This window comes from Chiloscyllium plagiosum, chromosome 18, assembly GCF_004010195.1.
Source record: "Chiloscyllium plagiosum isolate BGI_BamShark_2017 chromosome 18, ASM401019v2, whole genome shotgun sequence".
NCBI lineage: Eukaryota > Metazoa > Chordata > Chondrichthyes > Orectolobiformes > Hemiscylliidae > Chiloscyllium > Chiloscyllium plagiosum.
This window is the reverse complement of record NC_057727.1, coordinates 65,941,642-65,952,052: the sequence shown is the minus strand read 5'-3', so window position 1 is coordinate 65,952,052 and position 10,411 is coordinate 65,941,642.

Below are 10,411 nucleotides of genomic sequence, written 5' to 3'. Positions count from 1 at the left end.
CAATTCAGGCAGCATCCGAAGACAGGCAAAATCGACGTTTCGGGCAAAAGCCCTTCATGTTGTTTTTACCTCCTTGAAAAACAGGCCCAGGGAAGAACGGCCAGAATTTCTAAATTGCTATAACTCTTATTTACTCCAATAGTTTCATTCTCTGAGCTCAGCTCTCTTTGGTGCCCCTTTTTCTAATTTTGATCCACTCATTCCACTCGATGCCTTTCAGCTGGATTTTCGCCTCTATCATTTTCTCAGGTTTGAGTGGCAGCTAAACAAACTCACAACTTCATACCGAGGCATGGTCTCCATCAGCTTGTGTGAGATGCACAGGAGAGTGGAGTTGGAGGAATGGAGAGTTCTATAAGTGTTACTGGGTCGGTGTATGTTACAGAGAAAGGGCGGGTCCAGGCTAAGCATCCAGTGCCCTGCCAACATCTGACACATTACTGTCTCCAATATAGTGTACCCTACTGTGGCTCCAAAAACTCTTAGCCTTCTCAGGTCTGAAAGGAAATTAAATATTTCTAAAGTGAATCTTAAAGTGCTACACCCATCAACTGATTAGTCTACACAAAACAGTTTTGTGCTGTTACCAAACTCAAGTAGCACTTGCCATTCTGGAGGGATCAAAGCTTTCAGATGCAAACCTGAGTGGACTGTCTCTGTGAAGGAAGAGGTTTCATATGGCATGTGTACTAGTGGTGTGTCTCTACTGAACTTGAATACAGCGTGGACACAATGCAAGGAGCTTTCAATGCTATCAATGTATGCTGCAGTCTTTACTCTGTCTTCTTCCCTCAGTTGCCAGAATTGGAGGAAATGAGTTTCCAGCAATGGCCCCTACTTCCAAAAAAAACAATGTGAATCAGTGTCCTTAGGAAAATCAACAACTGCTCCCACAGCTTAACTCAAGCATCTGGTCGGTGAAAGTGAGGACTGCAGATGCTGGAGATCAGAGTCTAGATTAGAGTGGTGCTAGAAAAACACAGCAGGTCAGGCAGCATCCAAGGAGCAGGAAAATGAACATTTCGGCCAAAAGCCATTCATCACTTTATAATTAAGGCAGATGCTCCAACAAAGAGAGGAATTTTCATTTTCTTCTTCTACAACATAATCTATGTGCAGGATTGGAGACTGACCAAATAGGAAGGATCTCCATCAGGAAAAGAAAAATTGAAGTCCACATTATAAGGAAGGAAAGAGAGAGATTATAAGCATGCAGATGCTCCTGGTTATTCTAGTAACAATTCTTGAGTGTATTATGATATTACCACTGGGCAAGCCTTAACAAAACATGGCTTCTTAGATCCTGACTTATTTTAAAACCACGGCCGTCAGTTACTTAACACATTCATTGTGGATCTGATTGAGGTCTACAAAATCATGAAGGGTATAGACAGGGTAGATAGAGATAAACTTTTTCCCGGGGTGAGGGATTCAATAACGAGAGGTCACGGGTTCAAGGTGAGAGATGAAAAGTTTAAGGGGGCTACATGCAGAAAGTGCTTTACACAGAAGGTAGTAGGTGCCTGGAACGCGTTGCCAGCAGAGGCAGTCACGGTAGATTCACTTAAGGTGCATCTGGACAGATGGATGAATAGCTGGGGAGCAGAGGGATTCAGATACTTAAGAATTGGGCGATAGGTTTAGACAGTGGATTTGGATCGGCTCAGGTTTGGAGGGCCGAAGGGCCTGTTCCTGGGTTGTAAATTTTCTTTGTTCTTTGTTCACCGAAGGTCGTCTATTTACTTTTAATGCAAAAAAAAATTATTAGAAAAAAAAGCATGAGCAATGTTATACTAGGCAAAAAGTTGGAAAACCCACATTGCAAACAGCAGGGGGAGAAAACAACAAATTCACAACATTCTCTTTATACCAGCAAAAACCTTAAAAGCCCAAACCTCAGCAAAAAGTCAACCAATATCTCCACGTGGAGGCTTCTCACTTAGGCTGGCATTGGCTGTAACTGATTTCCTTTTTATGTTTTCAGTACATTCAGTGGATGCTGCTTTTCTTGAGGTGCTATCTCTTTCTGACATACCTAAGACGATAAACTAAACTCACTATTGTTGAGTGGGTGGGCCGCTCAAAATGATGGACGTAATGAAAAAAGGGACTCCCACCCTTATTTGGAAAGGGCTACCTGGCCTACGTGCTCCCAATACCTCCAGGAATGGATGTCCAAGGATCACCCTGCCATCGACATGACAATGCCTGGTTGGGTCAAACCCATCAAAGTGATTGAGCACTGATCAATCTATTGGTGGACATCAAAGACCTTCCCAAAAGGCTGCAAAGACATCTAAGAATCACTGCAACACCACCCTCAGGCACGGTATCTCAAGACAAACCACTGTGAAGAGAATCCACCTCTGAGACCATCGGGAGAAGAGGATCAGATGATTATCGCCAAGAACTAGTGTGGTGTATATGATCATCAAGAGCTGAGATAAAGCACAAGACAGTTGATTAGATTTAAAATGTAAATTGCTAGTTTGTAGTGCATTTTGTTATTATAGTATTAATTATAGTATTAAATAAATAAATATTATCATTTATTACTATTAAGGGTTGACACAGTGTCTTTGCTAGATACAAGAATTAAAACACTGTGTGGCAGGTACAATAGTTGCTTTAACTTGACAGCAAATTCATGCGTTTCCCAAACTCCTCCTTCATGCCAGATTTCTTACTGGAGAGTTTAATACTTCAGCCTCCACTCTCTAGCAAACCCACACACCGGCCGACTGATTTTCTGTCTGTGTCCCTCGCCCCCATCACTGGAAAACAGCACATGATTTTTTCCAAAGCCATGGTGTCTTAACTGCCTGGTAGTAGCATGGAGAATATGATGAAATAAAAGTAAAACAGGTACTTGAAGCATGTCAGGTGAAGTTTTCAAATGTGGCAGTGACTTCTGAAACCAGAAGTCATGCAAATCGGCATGCATGGAGCGAATTCTGCTTCTCATCTCACACCCTAGGCAAAGAAGATATTGCACAACTTAGCCTGTGAATGATAATGGGGTGAGTGAGCAGAATGTTCCTGCCCTGGCCAGCAGGATATGTCTTCACTCACTGCAAGCTAGGAGCCTGTACTGATGGCCTCCAACCCATTGAAGATAACTGCAAATACTTAGAATCATATACTAAAATAAGCTGGGAAAGTTCTTAGGTGCAGGTTCATTATTCCTTGAAAGTGAGTCGCAGGTAGGCAGGTAGCGAAGAAGACATTTGGTAAACTTGCCTTTATTGTTCAGTGCATTGAGTATAGGAGTTGGGATGTCATGTTGCAGCTGTACAGGACATTGGTTAGGCCACTTCTGGAATACTGCATCAATTCTGATCTCCCTGCTACAGGAAAGATGTTGTTAAATTTGAAAGGGTGCAGGAAAGATTTGCAAGGATGTTACCAGAGTTGGACGATTTGAGCTATAGGGAGAGGTTGAATAGGCTGGGGCTATTTTTCCTGGAGTATCAGAGGCTAAAGGGTGACCTTACAGAGGTTTATAAAATTATGAGGGGTGTAGAGAGGGTGAATAGCCAAGTTCTTTTTCCCAGGGTAGGGGAGTCCAAAACTAGAGGCCATAAGGTTAAGGTGACAGGGGAAAGATTTAAAAGGGACCTGAGAGGCAACGTTTTCACACAGTGGGTGGTGTAAGTATGGAACAAACTGCCAGAGGAAGTGGTAGAAATGGGTACAATTACAACATTGAAAGGTATCTGGATACGTACATGAATAGGAAGGGTTTAGAGGGATATGGGCCAAATGCCAGCAAATGGGACTAGATTAATTTAGGATATGTGGTCGGCAGAGTTGGATCGAAGGGTCTGCTTCCTTGCTGTACATCTCTATGACTGTATGAGTGCACACTCATCCCATGAACCATGCCTCCCCTTTTCTGTCCACACGTCATCATGCTCTTCATGCACATGTGCTGTGTTTGCTGCAGGGATATTCATCACTTCTGACACTGATGCAGCACGTTATCTTTCAGCCAGATATAGCCACCCTTTCATGCTGCCTCTTCACTGTGGCCTACCACCACAAGCTGCTGCCTCATCTTCTACAATAATCTGCCACTATGTGACACGAGATGTTGTCTGACCACCTGCACCAAGCTATCCCTCCAAACCACACGCATCATTTCTGAGCTAATTTCTACTCTGAGGCACAAGCGGCTGTGTCGCAGTTCTCCAGTTGATTTCTGCATCGGACCATGTTGATGCGCCTAATGCAGTTGCTGTGTTTACGTCAAAACTGAAGACAACAAACATTGACAACATTTCACCAGAGGCAGAAAAGACAGGCACCTCAGCTGGAGTGGAGGCCAAAGACCAAGTCACCAGGTGTATACACTCGCCTTATGCAGCCTACTATCTGAAGTGTTGAGAATGGTGATTTGGCAGAAGTTAATTGGGAACGTAAATTGCAGTGAGTTGTACAATTCCTGAACTGCAAGCATAGTAAGTTCTTGACGCCCAATGGCAAGAAGGTCGACTTCCTTTCTGAGGATGGAGGACTTAATTGCCAAGGTTGACCTCACCAGTGAGAATATGATTTTTGGACCCTCGCCTGAATAAATCGTCACGCCTGCCATTATTCTCTCCATCTCTCGGAGAAGAAAATTGCACTCAGAGTTCATCCAATGCCTGCAAAATGACATCCTGACCAGATATCTTTTTACACAGTGATTTTCTTTTTATTGTGGGATGTAAGCATCACAAGGTCAGCACTAAGTTGTTGCAGTCCGTGTGTTGAGCAAGAAAAAGGACAGCCATAGAAGAATACATTGTTTGAGATTGGTACTGTAAACTATGTTTCTATTTACTCACGGAGACAATTAAGTTTAATAACTACTGTAAAATCACATTTTCACTACTGTTCATCAACTCTTTTAGTGTTTAATAAACTTGCTTGGCACTTATAACTTATCTTACGTTTATTGCAATATAAATCGAAAGTCTAGGATAAAATCAGTAAGCAGAAACAAAATAAAGAGAATTCTGTACCGAATCCTTGAGTACACCACTGGGCAAGTGAAATATGGAGAGATATGAGTGAGAACTCACCCAGGGGAGTGACTGATTCAGCTGCACAACAAACTAAACAACTCGTGTTTCTATTGCATTTCTTACAACCTCATGATTTGGAGGTGCCGGTGTTGGACTGGGGCGTACAAAGTTAAAAATCACACTACACCAGGTTATAGTTCAACAGGTTTATTTGGAAGCACTAGCTTTCAGACTGCTACTCCTTCATCAGACTATAACCTGCTGTTGTGTGATTTTTCACAATCTCATGTCATCCTTTGAAACTTTTTGAAGATGAGCAACCGTTGTAATATAAGGAACAAGACTCAAAGAAAAGTCTCACAAACAACAATGTGACAAAGGCTGTAACTCCTCAGATCAAAGGGGTGGCCATGGGTACCCTCATGGGTACCTGGTAATACCTGTCTCTTTGTGGAGTACATAGAACATACTTTGTTCCAATTCTACTTGGGCCCCAAACCACAACTCATTCGCTGTTACACTAATTACATCATTAGTGCTGTTTCCATCCATCTTTTAAAACTGGAAAGATTTATGAATTTCACTTCCAATTTCCACTCTGCTCTCACCTTCACCTGGTCCATCTCTGACTCCTCCTTTCCCTTCCCTGACATTTCTGTTTCCATTTGTGCGGATATATTGGCCACCAATATCCACTGCAAACCAATCAACTCCCACATTTACCTTGACTACACATCCTCACACCCTGCTTCCTGTAAAGACTCCATTCCATTCTCCCAGTTGCTCTATCTTCATCACATTGTTCCAATGATACCTTCTTCTGCAGAGGACCTCAGGAATGGCAACCTTTTACCACAGCCGAGGATTCCACAGCACCATTATTAACAGGGCCCACAGCCGGTCCGACTCGTTTCCCTCACTTCTGCCCTCATCCCTTCTCTTCTCTACCGCAAGGATGGAGTCCCCCGCTCTTTCCTTTCCATCCCATCCAAAGGATTACTAGCCATCATTTCCAACACATCCAGTGGGATGCCACCAGGCCCCCTTCTTCAGCATTTTGTTCCTTCCTGAACACCCTGGTCCACTCCTTCTCCACTTCCAACATAGGACCACAGCACCTGTCCATGTAACCACAGAAAGTACAACATTTGCCCTTTTACCTCCTTCCTCCTTACTATCCAAGGCCCCAGACATACCTTCCAGGTCAAGCAGTGATTTACCTGCAGTTCACTCAACCTAGTCTATTGTACTTGCTGCTCACAATGTGGTCTCCTCTACAAAACATAGACTGGATGACAAGATTGCAGAACACCTACACTGTCTGCAAAAAAAACTTCCTGTTGCCTGCTATCCAACACACCACTGTGTTCCCTGGCCAACGTTTCTGTCTCGGGCTTGCTGCAACGCTCCAATGAAGCTCAGAGCAAGTTGGAAGAACAGCTCCTCATTTTCTACGACAGTCTTCAGGATTCAATATCGAGTTCATCAATTTTAGAGCCTAAACTTCTGCTTCCTTGTGCTCTACCCACCCCCACACACCAGGTCATATCATGACATAGGTTACTTTCAGCACAGCCAACCCATGTTCATCCACTCATTGTCCCCATTATCAGCTTTTTTTCTTCCCTGGCTTATTTGCAACCATCTCTTTGTCTATCTAACGTACTTTCACACCTCACTCCCTTCCCCCTGACCCATCAGCATTATACCATGTTTTCCGAGCTACTATCAGTTCTGAAAAAGGTTCACTGGACTTTTTGAAACGTTGACTCCGTTTTTCTCTCCACAGATGCTGCCAGAGTTTCTCCAGTTATTTCTTTTTTAAAAAAATGTGGTAATGCTGTTGGTTGAGGGATAGATAGTGGCCTGGACACCAGGAAGAACTCCTGTCTTTTTTTTTGAATGACACAAAGGGATCTCCCATACAAATCAGGAAGATGTCTCATCTGAAAAATGGGAACTCCAACATAGGTAATTCTTCTGAGATGTCAGCTCAGACGGTGAACTTAAGGCCACTTCAGGAACATGAACCTACAACTGCTTTACAGATGAGTGTAACCACTGAGCCAAAACAATTACTTCAAAGTCAATTGGATGCATTCTATTCAAGAATAAAAGAGAATTCATAAACTTAAAAGGTAAACCTGATGTAGCTGACATCCATCTTCAGCCACAGTTGCCGAGTGGATGATCCGTCTCTGCCTCCTTGAGATCCCCAGCATCACAGATGCTAATCTTCAATCAATTCACTCAGTGTGACTCTCCATTCAGGGCAGCACGGTGGCCCAGTGGTTAGTATTGCTGCCTCATAGCACCAGGGACCTGGGTTCAATTCCAACCTCCCATAACCGTCTGTGTGGAGTTTGCACATTCTTCCTGAGGCTGCGTGGGTTTCCTTCCACATCCAAAGATGTGAGGTTAGGTGGATTCACTATGCTAAATTGCCCATGACGTGCAGGCTAGGTGAATCGTCCACGGAAAATGCAGGGTTATAGGGATATGGTAAGGGGTATGGGACTAGGTAGGATACTTTTTGGAGGGTCGGTCTGGAATTGATACTTCCACACTTTAGGGATTCTACATCGAGAAATGCCCTGGACATGACAGTATTCTAGAAGTACTGAAGATATGTGCTCCTGAACTAGTCATACCCCTAGTCAAGTGTTCCTGTACAGCTGGGAGAAAGTCAGGACTACAGATGGTGGAGATCAGAGTTGAAGTGTGTGGTGCTGGAAAAGCACAGCCGGTCAGGCAGCATCCAAGGAGCAGGAGAATCGCGGTTTCAAGCAAAGCTCTTCATACACTAACATCTAGCCGACAATATTTGCCCTGGTGTGTCTTGTGTTCAGAAAAATGGACAAATTCAATGCAGTCACTTACTGCCCCATCAATATACTTTCAATCATCACTGAAGTGATAGAAGGTGTCATCAACAGCACTATTAAGCACACTGGGAAAGGGAAAATCTGATCGGTTTGAGATCCCGCCAGACCATTCAGCCCCAGACCTCATTACATTCTCAAACTTGGACAGAACAGCTGCATTGAGGTGAGGTGACAGTGACAATCCTTGACATAGAGTCACAGAGGCATAGAGATGAACAGCATGGAAACAGACCCTTCGGTCCAACCCGTTCATGCTGACCAGATATCCCAACCCAATCTAGTCCCACCTGCCAGCACTCGACCCATATCCCTTCCTATTCATATACCCATCCAAATGCCTCTTAAATGTTGCATTTGTACCAGCCTCCACCATTTCCTCTGGTAGCTCATTCCTCTCACCCTAAACCTATGTCCTCTAGTTCTGGACTCCCCCACCCCAGGAAAAAGATACTGTCTATTTATCCTATCCATGTCCCTCATAATTTTGTAACCATCTATCAGGTCACCCCTCAGCCTCCAATGCTCCAGGGAAAACAGCCTCAGCCTGTTCAGCCTCTCCCTGTAGCTCAGATCCTTCAACCCTGGCAACATCCTTGTCAATCTTTTCTGAACGCTTTCAAGTTTCACAACATCTTTCCGAGAGGAAGGAGACCAGAATTGCACACAATATTCCGACAATGGTGTAACCAATGTCTTGTACAACCGCAACTTGACCTCCCAACTCCTGTACTCAATACTCTGACCAATAAAGGAAAGCATACCAAACGCCTTCTTCACTATCCTATCTACCTGAGACTCCACTTTCAAGGAGCTATGAACCTGTACTCCAAGGTCTCTTTGTTCAGCAACATTCCCTTGGACCTTACCATTAAGTGTATACGTTCTGCTAAGATTTGCTTTCCCAAAATGCAGCACCTCGCATTTATCTGAATTAAACTCCATCTGCCACTTCTCAGTCCATTAGCCCATGTGGTCAAACTCTTGTTGTAATCTGAGGTAACCTGCTTCGCTGTCCACTACACCTCCAATTTTGGTGTCATCTGCCAACTTACTAACTGTACCTCTTATGCTCGCATCCAAATCATTTATGTAAATGACAAAAAGTAGTGGACCCAGCACCAATCCTTGTGGCACTCCACTGGTCACAGGCCTCCAGTCTGAAAAACAACCCTCCACCAGCACCCTCTGTCTTCTACCTTTGAGTTCTGTATCCAAATGGCTAGTTCCTCCTGTATTCCATGAGATCTAACCTTGCTAATCAGTTTCCCATGGGGAACCGTGTTGAACGCCTTACTGAAGTCCATATAGATCACATCTACCACTCTGCCCTCATCAATCTTCTTTGTTACTTCTTCAAAAAACTCAAGCAAGTTTGTGAGACATGATTTCCAATGCACAAAGCCATGTTGAGTATCCCTAATCAACACTCTAGCTGTGGCCTAACCAACGTTTTATACAGATCCAGGATAATCAGCACCTCCCCTGACCTCCTAGGTGTAGAGGTTTCGAAGGTGTTGTCAGAGTGGTCTTAGTGAATTACTTCAGTGCATCTTGTATATGATGGACAATGCTATAACTTGGCATCAATGGTGAAGTAAGTTAACTTGAAAGTCATAGATGGGTCCTGATCAATCGGGCTGTTTTGTCCTGGATGGTTTTAAGTTTCTCGAGTGTTGTTGGAGCTGTGCTCATCCAGGTAAGTGGAGAATATTCAATCACATACCTGATTTGTACCTTGCAGACAGTGGTCAGGCATTTCGGAAGATGTGGTAAGTAAGGTGCCACAGCATTCCCAGCCTCTTGTAGCCCTGTATTTATATAACTTGTCCAGTTCAGTTCCTCAGCATTTTGATTGTGGGGAATGCCTTTTAATGTCAAGGCATTAATGGGCAATGTAGAAACTGTACCGTTGGAGATGGTATTGCCTGGCACTTGTGTGATGTGAATGTTCCTTGCCACTTATCAACTCAGGTCCGGATATTGTCCAGGTCTTGCTGCATATGGATATTACATGCTTCCATATCGGCATAGTCACACCTGGTGTGATCACCAGAAGACATCCCCACTTCTGACATTGTACATGAAGCAGCTGAAAATGGTTTAGCTGAGGCCACTACACTGAAGAACACTTGCAGTGATTTCCTGCGGTTGAGATGATTGCGTTTCAACCACCGCAACCATCTTCTTGTGTGTTAGGACAGTATTTAGGTAGAGGAGAAAGTGAGGACTGCAGATGCTGGAGATCAGAGCTGAAAATGTGCTGCTGGAAAAGCACAGCAGGTCAGGCAGCATCCAAGGAGCAGGAGAATCGATGTTTCCGGCATGAGCCCTTCTTCAGGAATGAGGAAAGTGTGTCCAGCAGGCTAAGATAAAAGGTAGGGAGGAGGGACTTGGGGGAGGGGCGTTGGAAATGCGATAGGTGGAAGGAGGTCAAGGTGAGGGTGATAGGCCGGAGTGGGGTGGGGGCGGAGAGGTCAGGAAGAAGATTGCAGGTTAGGAAGGCGGTGCTGAGTTCGA